Raw genomic sequence first — 19,704 nt, 5'->3', positions numbered from 1 at the left:
TATAGGGACTTAGTTCTTAGTATTTTCTACGTACATGACATTCTAATAATTATTTCACCTCTATAGGAAAATGAAAATAAGACCAGAAATGTATATATCTAGGCTCCATGCAGACTGGTAGTATCTATGAGGAAACATCCTAGGTTTGTTTTCAAGTAGAATCCTCCAGGTTCTTGTAAATTTTCTGGTTCCATTGCTTATCATTTGGGATTCCCCAGTGAGCCTCCTTGCCCCACCAATCCAAAGTTCACTAAGTATAAAGAAACTCAACAACAAAAAAGGAAAGGAACTTAAAAATAAGACTAGGTGCTTATGATGGCTGATGTTGTTTATCAGCTTTATTGGATTAAGGGATATCACATAAATTAAAGTGCATGTATGTGTGTCTATAAGATTATTTCCAGAAAGTTTTGATTGAGGATGGACGATTTATCCTGAATGGGAAAGTGGGGGGACTGGTACTATTCCATTGAATAGAGTCTCAAACTGAAAAAAAAAAGAAAGGAAGAAAGAAAGAAAGAAAGAAAGAAAGAAAGAAAGAAAGAAAGAAAGAAAGAAAGAAAGAAAGGGGAAAAGGAGAAAGCAAGGTAGGGTATCAGTATTTATCTTTCTCTGCTTCCCTACTGTGAACACATGTGACCAGCTACCTTATATCCCTGTTGCCAAGCCTTCTCAACCCTGATATACTGAACCCCTTCAAACTGTGAGCTAAAATAAGCCCTTCTTTTCTCAAGTGTTTTATTTTGTTGTTGTTTGTTTGTTTGTTTGTTTTTCAGGTATTTTAGTAAGAGCAATAGGAAAAGTAACTTATATATATTATTTATTAATCATCTTTCCTATGACAAATCTGCTAGGTGACTTACCTATATTAGCTAACTAATCCTTTCTACCATTTACAAGATAGGCATCTTGTTAACTATTATATAAATGGACAAATATATGCATTAAAAGGTTAAGTAATTTTCCCCAAATAGCATTCCAGCTAGAATTTATGCTCTGTTTTAACCATCATGATGAGGAGTGTCAAGAATATGAAAGAAAAGGAACCTATAGAAAGGCAATAATTAATATATATGGAGAAACTAAAAAGATAACAAAAAAGACCGATTTGGAAGAAAAAAAATAACAGGAAAAAAAATAGCTAAAGAAAACCAGGAGCTGAAAATTGATGGAAAACATCTACAAAGGAAGTAAAAAATGTTTAGTCTCAGGTATAAATAGTTAAGTCCCCTAAATTCACTGCTTTTATTATAAACAATCTGTGTGTGCTCTGTTTTGTATGACTATTAACTAGCTAATGAAAGTGGCTGACTGTGAAAATAATGTATTCCCCTTGACAAATACCAATTTCTTTTAACAGAATTTCTATAAAGCTTAAATTTCAGCCTCTTTTTATTTTTCTAAGTTCAATTTCATTTTTTATATAATTTTGGCTTGTTCTCTACCATAACCTAAAGTATGAAGAAATAAGCTATCATTTTATTTGGGATGGGAAAAAATTTGAATGAACCTTTTTTTTGTCTTAAACTTAAAGTATATAACAGAAGACAATTTAGGAAGCCACAAGAGTCTTAAGGGAGAACTTGGTGAACTTCAGATGGTTGCTTTCTACAAGTCATAATAGATGTGTTTCATTCTGCTTGGCCATAAATGTCCTAGGTACCACTTAACCAAAAACAAAGAATAAACATGCTTGAGAAAAATGTTGTCTGCTTTAAATCAAACAGCAAAAAACAGAAAATGGTTTGGGAAAGATGCTTTCTCACAGAATCATGAGGCCTATTCCAATTGGGATTTTTTCTGTGGGAAGGAGTAATTGAGTTCTTCTGCAATAGTCAATGTTTCTTCAAAAACAAGTGAGAATTCCTCTCTGTGGGACTTTTGCTGCCAAAGGTCAGTCCCACTTGGAAACTTATTGTCCAGTACTTGGAGAAAATGTGAGAAGTTTGCAGAACACATTCTGAACATTGATCCAGACCCTTCAGTCTTACCAGTTCTCAATAATGACACTAGAATTCCTTGGAGTGAGCAGCTAAGATGTACACAGTGCACGGGAATTGTCTAAGTGACCATAACCACGTAGATTCTCTCCTGCTATTACCCATCTGGCTGGGGTCCCCCTGCTCTGTCTGGATGGAAATAACAAATAGACAAAGGGCAGTGTCTTCAGTATGGACGGTGTCAGGCCCTTGAGTATCATGGGCCTTTGGAAGAGTCTGCCAGACCCATAGACTCAGGTATCTAGTTCCTGAGAACTTGAAGCATATGACTCAGCACTCAAGAGGACAGGCACTTACAGTTATCAGTGCTCAGTTCAGAGGCTGACTGCTCTGCGACTTGACAGTGATACAGGAATTTTGGGATCCTTGTACACAGTTGTACCAATGATTTAGGGTGTTTCCGGATCCTTGCCCTATGAATTGGAGGACTGAAATCCACAGACCAGAGAATAAGGTTTAGAATATGTTATTACAGTTTAAAGCTTTAGGAGGATGAAGAGAAGGGAGTTTAAGCCTAGAACATAAGAAAAGGAAATAAGGTGGAGCTCTTACCCAGGGAGGCAAGAGGGGGTTTGAGAAGCCCACTAGGAGACTCAGATAAGGGTTTTCATGAGGACTAAATATGTGAGGAAGACCAGGTCGGCAGGTTACTATGGACCAAGATCAGACTTTTTACAGCTTTATCAGTAATGTTAGGGAAGGATCAGAGTTTCTGTCCTCTAGAAGGGCCCAGACTTAATCTAGAGATCTTTCCCTGAGGGTGTAACCTCTGGGTTTCTGCAAGCTTAGAGATATTTCCTGCTTTTAGTCAAGACATTAAAAAAAAACACTCACTTTTGGGGTTCTGTTACTGGGACCACCTAGCCAATTTCTGTCTCCGGTCATTTCCCCCCTCTGAAGAGGTAGGCCTAACTGCCATTAGGGGATTAGGTTGATCTGGCTTCTTCAAGAAGAGTGGGGCTGTTGGGTGTGGCATTGGGGGAACCCTTCCATTGGACCTCAGAAGTTTATGGGCAGTCTTATAATGTGGAAAGAAACCTATGATTCTTAAGTTTAAAACATTGGTGGGGAAAGAATAAAAGCAAGAGGAATCAGAGAAGTGGGCATGGAGTAAATTGTTGCTCTTTAGGCTTTCCAGCTTTGTAGATTTTTAGACCTTGGGGGAGTGATGAGGGAGCCCAGGTAGATGGAGTTGGATTATGTCAGGGCCATCTGAGTGCAGACTAACTGTAGGCATGAGGATACATGGTTAAAATAACAGTTAAACTCACAATGTCTCAAAATTAGCAGAATTATTACCAGAAATGATAGGCATGATTCTCTTTCACCACGAAGATCTAGAAATCTACCAGATGGTGTGGTAGATACCTGTTCTTGTAAAGCAGAAGAGACATTAGCAGAATCATCAAGAATATAAATGCACTGCATTTAACTTTGATAATGGTAGCAAAGCCATTGAGGCCCAGTGAGCACATATATCTAAAGTTACAGTCTGGGCAGTGATGTTCAAATTCTTTAAGATATACCTTACTCTTTGGCTATTTTTTCTGCTGAGTACTTAAGATCAAGTAGACGGCCAAAGTGTAATTTTATATTTTAATCTTGAAGGTCGGTTGTGGCATTTCAGAAGAGACTTTTAGGGACCTGAAAGGAGCTCTATGGCTCTCTCAGAATTTGTGTCATCTGCGGAGGTGAGTCAGGATCGTGCTGACCATGTGCTGTCCTCTTGGAGCATTCAGGGTTTGCCCCTCTGTTTCGACTCTTCCTCTGGAGACTAAGTACTGACTGGAATCTAATCGCTGCCTCTTCATGTTTTCCCTGATGAGGAAGATGGGTGACTTACCAAGAGCTTTAGGATCCTCTAGAGAAAAATGTATCCCATTGTCTCCTGAGCCTTTTTGACCTGGAGGGGCTGAGACCAAATATTAGGTACCCTTTTAACCCCAAAGTCCTTGTTAGTTTTGGCTGCTACATTTGGTTGTAAGCACCCAGGAGGAAAATTGGAATATAAAATGTGTCTGCACCTTTTGTCTTTAACAAAACAGGTCTAGTTAAAACATGGTAATAAGACCATAGAATTATTTTGTAACATTTAGCTTATGTTGTCTGATGCCATGGCAAGAAACATCTGAAAGATAACAGACATATATATTATTTAACATTTGCAAGTTTAGGCAAGACATGTTAACAGTTGTGGAGACAATTTTTATTAACAAAAATATAAATATTAACTCTGACTTGCATTTAGTTCTGTTGCCCCGGTGAGAACTGCCAGTTTTATTTCTGTGTATTATGAGGGGATATACTTCTAATCCTAAAGGAATTTCTAGGAGGACAACCTGTTATCTCAGGAGACAGTTAATTACTACTTAGCCAGACATTTTCCTTGGAAAGTAACAGACCTAACACAACATGGGCATACACACAGGTTGCCTCCCCCAGTTAATTGGAAGGGCTATTGTGCTGAAAGACAGGCTGGCCTCAAATTTTGGAGGGTTTTTTTTGTTTTTTTTTTTTTTTGCCTCTGTTTCTTGAGCAATTTTTTATTGGTATGTTCTACCACATCTGGCAGAACCTCGTGAGTCTCAAGAATGTCCTAAGTTCCTTGAGGGTCTGAGGGAGTGAGCAGGAGATAATGGACCTTCTCACCTTTCCATTTAAAATGTCCAAGTTTCTCTGATAAAACTGGTTATAAATATTTTATAATGTCTTGGCACAGTTGGGCCCTGGAATTTAAGGTATTATAGCTCTGTCAGGTCTGAAGGTCCAACTGATGGCTCTGGGTCAGTTTTGTATAGTCTCAGAGATAAGAAGGGTTGGATATAGAACAACTCAGTCTAGTTCTCTCTCTCACAATCTCTTGTCTCTTCTTTTCTTTCTTGGTTTTTTGTTTGTTTGTTTGTTTTTCCAAGATAGGGTCTCACTCTAGCCCAGGCTGACCTGGAATTCACTATGTAGTCTTCTTTCCCTTTTCTGGAACTGTTTCCATCTAAATGAACAAGAGTATTAGCCCCTTGGGGCTCCAGGTTTTCTTATATCCTCGAGGGTCTGTTGCCTGGTATAAAGAAAATCAAGGTGATATCCAGTCTTATGTAGAAGAGAGTGGCTCCCCAATGAAGCCCTAACATAAAATCATCACTTTCTTGTAGGAGCACAGAGGAGGATGTTATTCACACATTGAAGGACCTGAACGTGAACATGGGACAAATAACGATGATTTTTGTCATTAACAATGAAATATTATCACTTTAACATTTATAATGTTTTTACATTGTTCTATCGACAAACTCAAATCAAACAATTTGTCAGAAATTAATTTATTATAATAAGCATTAAATCTATCTAAACTTTTGGCCTTTCAATTGAGTCTGTAAGGCAGTCTAAAGTCAGAGTTAGATTTTGGAATTTCTTTTGTGCTTAAAACATCTTACTACTGTTGTAGCATGTATAAACAAGCACTTCTGGTTTTACAGTTGAAAACCTAGAAGTCTGCATTTAATAATTTAGAATCACCTTTAAATACATCTACGTAACTGTGTACATCAGTAGTGTCTTTAATCTTTTTGTCTAAACCAGACTACACTTAAGCCTGATGGAGAAATCTATAGAAATCAAACTGATGCATTTTATTCAGGTTTACTTTGATTAACATAAAGCAATTTTACATCTATTTTTATTTACCCATGACTATTAAAATAAATGAAGCTTTGACCAGATATCTAATAGTTTGTGTTTAAATTACATTGTTTGTAAATTATAGATTTTAGCATTACAATTTGAGATTAACTCACTTTGACCCAAGAATTGTTATTGGGGCTTCTCAAAAATTGAGGAAGCAGCCGGGCATGGTGGTACATGCCTTTAATCCCAGCACTCGGGAGGCAGAGATAGGTGATCTCTATGAGTTTGAGGCCACCCTGAGAATACGTAATTAATTCCTGCACCAGAGAGAGGCCCTACCTTGAAAAACAAAAAAAATAAAAAATAAAAAATAAAGCGAGGAAGCACAGTTATCAGAAGATAGGGAGACTTCTTTGTCTCCCTAGGAACAGAAGTTTCAATGAATGAAGTTATATTATTTGTTTTATAAAATCTAAGTTATAAACACAGCAATGACAATTTTAGTAAATAAATCTTAATCTTATGAGGACTCAGTTTTTCTAGCAATTAATAGCTGAGCATAAAAACATCACCAAATAATTAAATAATTTGAAGACAGTTTTTTTTGTTTGTTTGTTTGGTTGGTTTTTTAGAGAGAGAGAGAATTGGCACACCAGGGTCACAGCCACTGAAATTGACTCCAGATGCTTGTGCCACCTAGTGGGCATGTGTGACCATGCGCTTGCCTCACCTTTGTGCATCTGAATTAAATGGGATCTAGAGAGTTGAACATGGGTCCTTAGACTTTGCAAACAAGCACTTTAACTGCTAAGCCATCTCTCCAGCCAAAAGACAGTATTTATAACTGTCACCATGAGCAAACTATCAGTGAATTGAATTTCAGACTTCATAACCTGTTGGTTTGAGAAATTTTTTATTTTATAAATACTATGAAATACATTTTAAAAGCATGGATTTATAAATGTAGATAAAACTTGATAACTATCCAGGAGATAACACACTTGGAAATGGTTTCATTAATAATGACAAATCTGGATTACGTTTATAATATAACAAAGATTACCTGTTCACATATTGTTAACTTACAAAATTTTACCTTTTTGTGAACCCTAATTAGATCTGGTTGTTTCTTGTTTGTTTTGTTTATTTATTTTTTTTTCTATCTCACAAAAGTCTAAGAACTATTCTAACAAGACTTTAGTGATCTTAGACGAGAGAAACTGAGAAAAATATGTCGCATGTCACTCTCCCTTATCTTGTCCATGGGCAATTGGCCAATTTGCCTGAGGACAAGGAGTGGATGACACTGGTTTTAAACATGCTCAAGGTCTAAGTTGGGGCTATCTACCCATTTCTTAGACTCTAGCTTAACATGAATTTAAACAGCATATCACAACTAGTATAATTTACATTACAGTGAGGTCGAAACAATCACTAGCAAGTATCTATAACCATTGAGATAACCCACTAGTCCTTAGGTGGTTGGCTTTCAGCCTTTATTTGGTAGACTTTAGGACCCAACTTGTTCTCTGAGCCTGTGTTGTGAGTGCTCTGCCCAACTATGACCTTGTTTCAATACCTGTCTCCTGTAATAGTAAAAGAGAAGGATATATTTGAGGAAAACCAGAAGCCTTAGCAGGTTTTGGGTCCTGGGATGAGGAAGACAAGAAGGCAGAGATGCCTCTTTCTGTTGTAGAGATGATTGTACCTGTAAGAAGCTTGTAGTACCTTGCCTTGATATGGGGACAGCTAGGAGAATTGAATCTATATTGCACTCCCTACATATGTTTGGCTTTCCTTTTAGGCTTGGTGCAGAAGAATATCAGGCACTTCTTTGTCTTTGAACTAAAGAGATCCCAATGGGTAAGGATACGGTTTGGGGGAGCCTTTGTTAAAGAAATGTGACTATCCATCCAGAAAATTAAAAAAAAAAAAAAGATATACTGGAACGTCTTCCATAGCCCTTTTATTTTGTGCCCCATAGCATTCTCCAGAGCCTCCTTGTTTTCTCCTTGGTGCTGCAAGAAGGAGGAATGAGTCCTTTGGATTTAGTCACTCATTGCCAATGTGGCCTGCAACACCCTATGTCCTTGGACCTCTCATTGGCAATGATGATGAGGAAGTGGAGCCTTATTAACACTCCCAGTGGTTGACCTCTTTGTATTTTGTCTTTCTACACAAAAAGAAATATATTAAAAACTCTGGAGTAAGCCTTTAAGTGTCAGGGAAGTCTGATAATTTTTAATGTCTAAATGACCAGAGAAGGTCCTATATAATTTTAAATTTAGATCTGCTTAGTAAATTAAAATTTCAGGGTCCCAGTCTATGTGTCTAGGTGTGGCATAGAGGTTTCTCCGACACCATCTTGCTGTTGTCATTTAATGTGGGTTACAGCCTTGTTGCTTCTGTGTACTCTACAGCATATCTGGATAAGTAGAGTTGCACATGGACTCCCGTCAGTGTGAGCTCCACCCTGTGTGTGTTGTTTAAACCTATGTCCGACAGCACAATTGTAAACCCAAACCATCACAGCTGGAATCTATATTTTTCACAGACTAGCATTGGTGATTAGTATCTAAAATTTAGGTCAATGTTTCATAAAATTAACGTAAAATATTTCTTGACTAAACTCAGTTAATGTTTTACATACAGTATTTACATTTTTGTTATTGGCTTTCCAAGCAGGTGGAAAGAGAAATCAAAAGTATTCATACATGTTTCCAACAGAAATGTTCTAAAGTCACCATTTACCAAGTTTAAAATGTGTCCAGTTTACAAACATAAGGGAGCTGTACAGAACAAAATGGAGAGTTAGATAAAGAGACGATTATGCCTCCTACCAGGAGGAAGGCAGGAATCAGGAGAATATTTACCTTCTGACATTCCCAGCCAATGCACCAAAAAAATGATATGGGAAGTTTTGATTCTTTGTATGCCAATGTACCAATAGTTTGGGGTACTCCCTGATCCTTGTCCTGTGAATCTGAAGAATGAAATTCATGGACCAGAGGATAAGGTTCAGAAAGATTTTATTATAGCTTAAAGCTTTAGGAGGACAAAGACAACAGGTCTTAAGCCTAGAACATAAGAGAAGGAATCAAGGTAGAGCTCTTGCCCAGGGAGGTAAGAGAGGGTTTGAGAAGCCTCATGAGGGAAGAGGGCAGAGCTCTGATCCACAGAGGTGAGAGGGGGGTTGATAAATCCACTTTGAGACTCAGATCTGTGATTTTTATGGGGAGTGTCTATGTGAGAAAGACCAGGCTGGCAGGTCATTATCAACAATGACCTAATTTGACAGTTTTGCCAGTAATCTTAGGTAAGAATCAGAGCTTCTATCCTCTAGGAAGGGTACAAACTTAATCTAGAGATCTTTCCCAGAGGGTATAACCTCTAGGTTTCTGAAAGCTTAGTGACATTTCCTGCTTTTAGTCAAGGAATTAAAAATAATTCATATTTTGGGTTCTGTTACTTGGTCTGCCTATCCAATTTCTGTCTCTTATAAACAGTAGGTATCTGCATATCCAATAAAGTATGACTGTTGGTATCCGTAGACAATGGCCAGTGTGATATCTCTCAAGCTCCCAATAGCAGCTAGTGTTTGAGCTCTTGGGGCTTATGTATCAGGAGATTCCATCTAGAGGCAGCTCCAGGAACTTGTTCAATGATGGTGGCCCACAGTCTGTCATCTTCTGTTCCTCCTGGTCTTCTGCTCCCCAGGATCTCTGCTTTTGCTTGGCTTTTCTGTATTTCCACCATCCTCCATTTTTTCTCTACTGCCTCTTCACCCAGCAGTCTAGTTCAGGATTCTCTCTAGAACTCTCTAGGTATCTTCTTGCTACTGCTGGTCCATAGCCTCCTGTCTGGAGGTCAGTGAAGGTCATCTAAGTTCCCTGAGGCTCATCTTGCCTGGAGTTAAGCTTTCTGGCACAGGTGCAGGCAGTGACTGGCACAAGACATCCTGAAGAAGAAGAACATTAAAGGGGAAAAAAGTGATAAAGACTTAACTATCCTACTCAATGTCATTTAAGGACATCCAGCAGTGCAAAACATCTGGCTCAAAATTCTCTGAAAGGTGGCTTCCTCTGAACTGTCTCACTGTGAGGGAGACTTTCTTCAGATCATCTAAATTAGAAGAGAATTTTTTCACAGGATTTAGGTCTCCTACAATAGCGGTAAAAGAAAATGTGCCACCTGAGTCCTATAAGCAAATTACGCTTCCCTGTGTAGTTCAGACGCAGCCCACACCCAAGCATCAGTGTCCTACATGCACACATAGGGTTGGGAATGTTTCCAGTCTTCTTCCCACTTTGTTGAACTCCTTATGTTAGCAGTGTCTCGGTTAGAATTTAAGGTCTTTTGAGGGCAGGAAACCCTACTTCAAACCACTTATAGCTAGAATTAATGAACATTTAGTGTATATCTGACATTGGGCAATATGTTTATGCGAATTATTTTATTCAACCCTTTACAACCTTATGAGTTGATCGCTATCTGGTGTCCACAGCTTCATGTTGCTGAGACAGACAGCTAAACAAGACATAGTTTATAGGAGGAAGGCGTTTATTTCAGCTTACAGACACAGGGGACATTCCATCTGTGGTGGAAGAAGCTGACTCCCATTCACAAATCCAAAGAGAGAAAACCCATCACCAAGCATCAGAAGCAGCAAACACACAAGGGACAGCAGCAAGCAGAACCCCTGCAGAGCTCAAATGTCTCTGCATACCTTCGGGCTGGCATTGAGGGCTGCCCCCAGTCACACCTCCTCCAGCCAGGTGGCTGGAGACCCAAGTGCCAAGTTTTAACAAAACAACTGAGTCTGTGGAGGCCACACATCCAAACTACCACACTATCATTTTTCTCATTTTAAAAGAAGGAACATTGATGTTTAGGTAGATTAAAATAGGATACCTCAGCTGGGCATGGTGGTGCATGCCTTTAATTCCAGCACTTGGGAGGCAGAGGTAGGAGGATCGCCATGAGTTTGAGGTTACTCTGAGACTCCATAGTGAATTCCAGGTCAGCTTGAGCTGGAATGAGACCCTACCTACCAAAACCAAAAATAATAATAATAATAACATTAATTCTATTATTTCACACAAAAGCTCCTTTGAAATATCATACCTAAAACAAAAGATGTACTACAACTAAAATCAGCAATAGCTTTCTTCCTTGCTGGCACCTAAAGTAAAACTATATACTACCACATGTGGCATTTCTATGACCTAATATAGCCATTTATATTAAGTCATACATAATTTTTCCATAGAACTTGACCCCACCCTGGCACATGGTAGTTACTCAATATCTTTTATATCACACAGAGAGTTTTAAACACTCCCAAATACACCCAGTGGGAAAGATTGCTAGCTATCTGAAAATACTTATTCTCCTTTAACTTCTTAATCAATGAGCACTGTGTTTAGCTGAATCCTTGCCACTGGGAATAAAGACAATACTTCACAACCTTCCTACTAGTTCAGCATACTGAGAAATTTAACTTTTGACCAGCTAAGGCTGGGCAGAGGTGCTGTGTGTCATTTCCTAGAAATGTGCTGAGAGAAAGGAAACACATTTCTTCACTCTTTCTCCATGCTGATACATAGGACAAAGAAGTGATGGATAAGCAGTCTCAGCTCTCTTGAGCCATATTAATAAAGGCTTCACCTTATGGTATATGAAGCAAAATCAAGAAGGAGGTTTCTACCCATGATGACTGATGACTGTGATAGCCAATGCCAGTCAAAGACCACACACCTCTTAACTTTTCACATGGCAGAAAATAGCCCATGTATCTAAACTTACATGCAGGCAGATGTAACACTATGTTATACAGCATGGTACCTGAAACTAGAGAGCTATATGATAAGTTAAAAAAAAATATTGCAAAGGTTAGTAGATGTGATCACATGTTGAGCCCTGGAGACATGACCACGGAAGACTGAAATACTGAAGGCATTTATTTCATAATGGCAAAACATGTGGTCAAAGTGAAACACTGTGATCTTAAAAGGCAGATAACCTGTCAACTGAGGTTGCAATGTAGAGAAATAAATGGAGTCTTTGATAGCTCCTTCTTGCTACCATTAGAAAAATTCTTTGAGGTTAGAGCTAATGAGTCTACAAGCAGAGATGGCAGGAAGCATCGCATGGTTAAGTGTAGCAATGTCTACTTGTGGTATCATAATCTGAAACTTGGCAGAATAAATAATAATAATAATAAGGGCTAGAGAGATGGCTTATGTGTTGAGGTGTTTGCCTGAGAAACCTAACAACTCAGGTTTGACTCTCCATGTCCCACATAAGCCAAATCCACAGTGGCACAAGTGCACAAGATTGCACGTGCTCACCAGGGGGTGAACATGTTTGGAGTTTGACTGTAGTGGCTGGAGACCCTGGTGTACCAATTCTCTCTTCCTCTCTCTCTCTCTCTCTCTCTTACACACACACACACACACACACACACATTCTCTCACTCACATAAAATAGGCAGTCTGTTGGGCTTGCCTCAAAAATAAAATAAAAATAAAGTCAACATGTGCAACTCAAATCAAAGAAGAATTTAAGAATAGAAAAAAAGTAGCCTTATATGGAGTTAAGAATGGTGTCCTGTCCTATAAATTTTATGAATCTGCTAGCCAAAACTAAAAAGTGTCATTTTCTAAAATAAATCCACTATTAATGCCATCATTAAGTTGTATAGAAGAATGATAAGACAGGCAGAGCAAAAGAGATTAAGAAGCTGCAGATCAGAGCCTTAATGCTTAACTGTTATCTCTCAACACAAGGGCAAAAATGTGACAAGAAAAGTGCCCAGGGTACAAAGTTTAAGATGACTTCTGTATTGTCACATTTTCCATTTCTCTTTCAAAATACCTAAAGCCAGGAAAGGGAGGAACAAAAGGATGTTTATTTATGTCATATTTCTTAAGGCTTAAGTGAATGATGCTAGCCTCTGCTTGGCTCTGGCGGGGCCCATTCTCCGGGCTGCATCCCACGGTGCATGGCATCATGGTAGGAGCTTATAAAGAGAAAGATGACATGGTGACACAGGAATCCATCAAGAACTGAGCTCCTACAATAACCCACACCCATGAGAACTGACTGACTCTGGGAAAATGGCATTGATCACTTCCCAAGGTGAAGCCCCCAGTGACCCAACCACCTGTGACTAGGCCACGCCCCTCAAAGTATACTTTATCTCCCACTTGGCCACACTGGAAGTAAAGTTTCTAACACATGAACTCTCGGGGTCAAACGATATCCAAACCATAGCAGCATCCTTCTCCAGCTCAGACAAAGGCAAGATGGACACCTGAGAGTGTGCACACTTCCTTTAAGCACGCACTGCAGGGAAAATGCTTCCTTCCTCCTGGCCTAGGCCCTGACTTTTTTTTTTTTATAAAAGATAATTTTCACTCATGAAAATGACCAGAGGCAAAAATAATATAAAGCCTAGCCAGGTGTGGTGGTGCATCTGGCTTATGTGGGTCCTGAGGAATCGAGCCTCGAACTGGGATCCTTAGACTTCACAGGCAAGCACTTAACCACTAAACCATCTCTCCAGCAGAGCTTCTATCTTCTAAAAACATTTTATTCAAACCAGGTGTGGTGGTGTGTTCCTTTAATCCCAGCACTCCAAAGGCAGAGGTAGGAGGATCACCTGGAGTTCAAGGCTACTCTGACACTACATAGTGAATTCCAGGTCAGCCTAGGATAGAGAGCGAGACCCTACCTCACAACACTATAAATAAATAAATAAATAAATAAATAAATAAATAAATAAATAAATAAATAAAGTAATGTAAAACCTTTCTGTCTTATTGAAGGAATCCCAGGACAAGTCCAACTGCTAGGTACAGTCTTAGTACCGTATCAATGTTTGCAGTACCTCCAACAGCCAGGAGGCTGCAGAACTCTCAGTGGGGCAGTCTCTTCGGTGTACAGCTCAGGGTCAAAGTGGAGACAAAGAGAGAAAGGAGAAATAACAAGATGAGTCTGTGAAGGACATTTTATATTTAAACCACCCCATTCTGCCTCTGGCCGCTATAGACTCATGACCTTCTCACGATACAAATGCATTTAGACCCACTTTAGAAGCCCTCAGAGATTTTGCCAGTCCCAGGGCAGTTCAAAAGTCCAAAAGTCTCAAGGAGGTTTGTTAACTGTAAGACCCATAAAAGCAAAACACAAGTTACATACGTCCAACATGTTACAGCACAGAGCAAAGATTCCAATTCCAATAAAGAGAGGAATAGGAGTATAGTAAGATTGAAACACAGCCGGTCAAACACCAAATCCTTCAACTCCGTGTTCAGGATCTGGAACTTGAAATGCTATTTTTCTGGGCTCAAAAAAAAGGCTTGGGTAGCTCTGTCCCTCTAGTTGTGCTGGATCTGCCCCAAACCCACAGCTGTCCTTGGCTGAAGGCCCATGGTCCTGGCATCTCTGAGATCTCCACTGCCACTTAGAGCTCACCTTCAGAGCTTCACACAGTGGCTTCACAAGGACCTTCTTGCTAAGGAACCATGACCCTGTCTCACATTGCTTAGCCTCGGTGGCTCTTTGGAACGATTGTTCAGTACTCTATCACCTCCACCTTGCATCTTTCATTCTTCTAAAAGGAGTGTAATGTGACCAACACTGCCAAGTTCCAGTACCAGCTTTGGGAAGAAGCCTGGCCTTGGACAGAACTGTATCAGCCTCTGGGTGCTAACCGTGGGAAGCAGAGACCTCTTTCAGCAGTCTTCCTTTGGGACTCTTTCTTTCAAAAGAGTTTACATCCAGGCTATAGGGATAGTTCAGCAATTAAGGTCATTTTCATGCAAAGCCTCACGTCTTGGGTTGAATACCTCAATACTCACATAAAGCCAGATGTACAAATTAGCACATGCATCTGGAGTTCCTTTGCAGTGGCAGGAGGCTCTGACATGCCCATGCACATGCTCTCTCCACCTCTCTCAAATAAATAAAAATATTTTTAAATTATATTCATTCTACTTGAGCCTTCATTTTGCTCAGTCTTGCCCTCAGGGCATCTTTCCTATTATCCCAGTGTACAGTAATTGATTTTCCTTTAATGGTAGCAATCTCAATAACAATTATAGGTAAAGAAGCTATGTTGTCTGGGCCTTGGATTTTATATTTGCTTATATTTCTTTCTCTGCTCAACTTTATATTTTTAATATCTTTCTTCTCTGAATTTTGATCTCCTTCATGGTGGATCTCAATTGGGGAATCTCAAAAGAAGGCATTCTATAGATCCAATGCCATTATGTTTGACATTTCCTCTACCAAACACATTAGTGCATTACTCTTAAATTCATCTCTAGTCATGTACATGGGACATGGGCATAATTCAGTCACATGCTTTGCTAGAATATCCCATCCACTGCCCTCAGCCCAGTTCCTGTGAAGAGCCCTAGTTCTCTGAAACCTCATGCTCTGAGCCTCTATACTCCACATTTCTTTTGGACTTCTAGCCTTCCAAACTCCTGCCCAAATGGCACACTAAGTACATCTTACTGCAGTGTAAGGCATCTCTAGCCCAAAGTTCCAAATCCTGCCACATTCCTCCTACGAACCATTTCCAAATGATTGGGAACCACATGGTCAGTATTTATCAGAACAACAGCCCTACTTCTTGGTACCAATTTTCTTTTTTTAATATATTTTGCTTATTTATTTATTTGAGAGTGAGAAAAAGGAAGAGAGAGAAAGAGAGAATGGGCACGCCAGGGCCTCCAGCCACTGCAAATGAACTCCAGATGCATGTGCCCCTTTGTGCATCTGGCTTACATGGGTCCTGGAGAGTCAAACCAGAATCCTTTGGTTTTGCAGGCAAATGCCTTAACCGCTAAGCCATATCTCCAGCCCATTGGTACCAATTTTCTATACCTGTTACCTTCTCAGTGCTGAGGTAAAACACACAACACACAACCTGAAGCAGTTAATGGAAGGAGAAGGTTTTAATTTAGCTCACAGGTTTGAGTGGAAGTCCACCATGGCAGGATCAAGAAGCTGGGAACACATCTCCACACCCACAGGTTGGATGTAGAGAGACTTGAACAGAAATCACCCTGGATTATAAAACAGCAAGGTCCATCCACAGTGACACTCTTCCTCCAGCAAGGCTCTACCTCCTGAAAGTTCAAACACCTTTCCAAGCAGCGCTCCCAGCTGGGGATTAAGTACGAAGACACATGAGTCTACTAGGAACACTTGACAATTAAACAAATATTACTTCTCAGAAATACAGTTATTGGATTTAAGAAAGTTTTCTAGGCCCCTTTAGAGTTTGATGTGCCTATGTGACTTCATTCTGGCCAAAAAAAAAAAAAAAAAAAAGTGGAAGTGGAAGTGTTCTATATAACTTCTAAAAGTTTCTAAAAAGAAGGGAGTGTCTTTTTTTCAGCTTTGTTTTGTTGTTAGTGTTGCTGGTTTGGATTTTTGTTTGTTTATTACTGTTTTTTACTGATGGCTGGTGGAGCATAAGTATCCCCATCCTGAATCATGAGGTGAGAAGCACATGCTCAGCGTAGGACAGCATCTCACAGACACTCAACATCAATGAGAAGCATCAGTAGGGGCAGGAGTCCTAACAACCAGGAGAAACCTCGGGCCTTTATGTAGTATACTTAACTGCTTTAGCATGAAATAGAAGAAAAAACACTATGTCCTGTTTAGTCTATGATCACTAGGGGGTTTCCATTATTCAGAGATGAATTACGATAAACAGCCAGTTACTTCATAGTGCTAATTCTCTGCATCCTGTTTTTAGTAATAGAAAGGCCAGCAGTGTAGTCTAGCTAATGAATGACTAGATCCATATGACTCTGAGTAAGACCGACACATAAGCCCAAATGATGTATATGTATAACCTGTGAAATTTGCCTTTAAGCCATTGGTCTTACAGTCCACAGTTTTCCTGTTTCCTGTGGTAGTGAGCTAGTTTGTTTTTTTAAACAACATTTTGTTCATTTTTGTTTATTTATTTGAGAGTGACAGAGAAAGGGGGAAAGAGGCAGATAGAAAGAAAGCGAGAATAGGCACACCAGGGACTCCAGCCACTGCAAACGAATTCCAGACACGTGCACCTCTTTGTGCATCTGGCTAATGTGGGTCCTGGGGAATCGAGCCTCCAACTGGTGTCCAGAGAGGAGTGTTGCCCTAGCAGATTGTGGTACATGAAGAGCAGTGAAACTTGATCTACTGATGATCCTGACCATGGATCTACCTGTTGGTTTTTACTTGTTATAAGAATAAGTTTTAACCTCCTAAGTATTGAAACTTCTTTATCAAAGCAGTTTATCTACTGCCCTGATAGGTACATGATTTAAACCTAAGAGATGAGTCATTATCTTCAAAGCCATGATTAAACTTTGCCTCAAATCAAGTGAAATTGAGAAATTTCAGAGAAATGTCTAAAGAGGAGTGGTTTCTAGAATATCCCATGAAATTCCTAATGATTTCCAAGTAACCTTGAAGAATGTAGCTTTTAAGACTCTTAGGAGTGCTGAAACAAAGATTTAATTAATTTAATCTCTAGATCAACCCTGAAAGTAGCTACATGGGCCACAATGGTTGTCTCCTGTATGCCTATGTTTTAGTGTGATATGAAGTATTCACTTTCCTGTAATTTATGTGTCAAAATTTAGATAGCCCCAGTCACTTCTTGTACTAGCTTGTTTGGTGGCACAAGGATGTCTAGTGCATATCACATAATTCAGATTCCAGAAAATTTAATGCACATCATGCAGCTCAGACTCAAAGGTCAGCATAACTGGATGACGTGGCGTCTGACAGAAATGGGCTTGTCATCTGTGTATGATTGGCTCGCATCTGCTCCTTCCAAAGCAAGGCTACTGCAATTACATCAATTGTAGTCCTCTCCATCACCAGTCATTCAGCCTGTACCCTGTGTAACTCCCACACAAGGCAAAGGTCCCACACCAATCAGCTCTCACAGCTTCCCAACACCAGCTTTTCCAATAAACTTAGCAGACACATTTATCCTAGAATCTTCTCTGGCCCTACAAAAGATTTCTCATATGTCCCATCGTCTCTGCCTCTGATAATTATCTTGGCATAACCCATGCAACTTTTCTCATGTAAAATTCAAGTGCAAGTAAAATGAGAATAATCTAAAGGGGATTCCATTACATGCCACAAACGTGTCTGGTAACTAACAAGAATCATTGTAAACTAATCTTTGTCATGATGCTGCAACACCTTTTTGGAGTGAACTAGTAATTCTATTCAATTGAGATGCAGCTCAGACAAGTATATGCTGGGGTGTCACAAGACAAATTGGTCTTGTCATTCACCATCGACATTTATGTCCATCCCACTGGTCAGCCTGAATGATGCAGGGGTTTGAGGCTGCTCTGGAAGGGGTAGTCACACTGGACTCCGTATGGCTTTCCGTGACTCTGGTGAAGGTTGTTTCTCCACGGACCCCAAGAACATATGCTCAAGTCTCAACACAGGAAGGGTCTGTGTTAGGGGATTTTCCGAAAGAAAACAGCTACATCCACATAAAGACTTTTTTTTTTTTTAAAGAAATAACTCATTTAATTGTGGAAGTGACCCGTCCAAATTATACAGCATGCTGGAAGTTTTAGTGGTCATTCATGCCTTGAGTCTCTAAAATAACTGTTGGAATCAAAATGGGGTTACCAGAAATCATAGTGGCCTTCAACAATGTTGAGGAGGTGAACCAGGGGCTGGTGAGCCTGATGACAAGCAACAGCTGAGCAGAAGCAGAGACTTCTGGGGAGCCATGAGCAGATGGTGGGGTGGATTCTGAAGAAACCCAGTGGCACAAGTCAGCAGCTGCCAAGAGATCTTGGCCATGCAGGAAGCAGAGAACCAAAGCACCCTGGACTGGAAGCTCATGCACGTCAGGGGCACCCGAGCCATAGCAGCTTGAAGCCAAGCTCCAAAGGGGCTGGAGGAGGGTGCTTGTCACCAGTCCAGCCACCTCCATTTGCTAAAGAGCTGGAGGAGTTCAGAGGGATGAAGGCTGATCTCCACAGACAGGAGACAAACGTTGACAAATACTTGGGTGTCACTATCCCTCCTGATCTGTATGCAATTCAATTTCAACACCAAATTAGCAAAAATAGGTTGAGATTATGAGTTCAAGACAGGGATGATTAAAAAGTCATCCATCACAACTCCAGCTCTATAGAAGTTGTCAGTGATGATCTCTGAAGCTTGGTAGTAGCCAGAAGCCTTGAAGAAGACCACATCTTGCATGTAGAGGAAATAAACATGTGGTGAAGGGGTCCTCAGTGGTGGGATCATTTTAAAATTAAATATTTATCACTTTTTACTGCAATTGCTTATTTCAACCCTAAAAAAAATAAGGGCTGGAGAGATGGCTTAGCAGTTAAGGCACGTGCCTATGAAGCCTAGGGACTCATGTTTGACTCTCCAGGTCCCATGTAAGCCAAATGCACAGTGATAAAGGCACACAGATTGCAGTGGCTGAGGCCCTAGTGCACCAATTCTCTTGCATGCTCTCCCTTTAACTCTTGTTCTCTTACATGAGAATAAAAAGAAAAGGCCAGGGTGTGGTGGCCCATGTATTTCATCCCAACAGTCAGGAGGCAGAGGTAGGAGGATCACCATGAGTTCTAGGCCACCATGAGACTACATAGTGAATTCCAGGTCAGCCTGAGCTAAAGTGAGACCCTACCTTGAAAAAAAAAAAACCAAACAAACAAAAAGAACATTTGTCCAGCAGCTGTCCACTCAACTACCAGTTGTTGATACTTTTCTTGATTACCGTCACCAAATATTATTGTTTTGGAATATGTGATGACTTCCTTTTCCCTCTTGTCTCTTGCCTCAGCTTCTTTGAACAAACTCACTGTTTCCCTATGACATGCATATTCCCACCCGAATGCTCTGCTAATTCCAAATAAACATCATTATTCTTTGGAGAACCTCTGATTTTTCTTCAGTTTCCATCTGATGGCACTCTGGGGACATATGACCCTTTGTCTTTGGGGAACCTCAGTCTTTCTTTGAAATTCTTCAACAGATTAGACAAGACCTTTAAAGGGGGATGGTGGAA

This window comes from Jaculus jaculus, chromosome 3 (assembly GCF_020740685.1).
Source record: "Jaculus jaculus isolate mJacJac1 chromosome 3, mJacJac1.mat.Y.cur, whole genome shotgun sequence".
NCBI lineage: Eukaryota > Metazoa > Chordata > Mammalia > Rodentia > Dipodidae > Jaculus > Jaculus jaculus.
The sequence above is the reverse complement of the archived record's forward strand: the minus strand, read 5'-3'. Positions refer to the sequence as shown.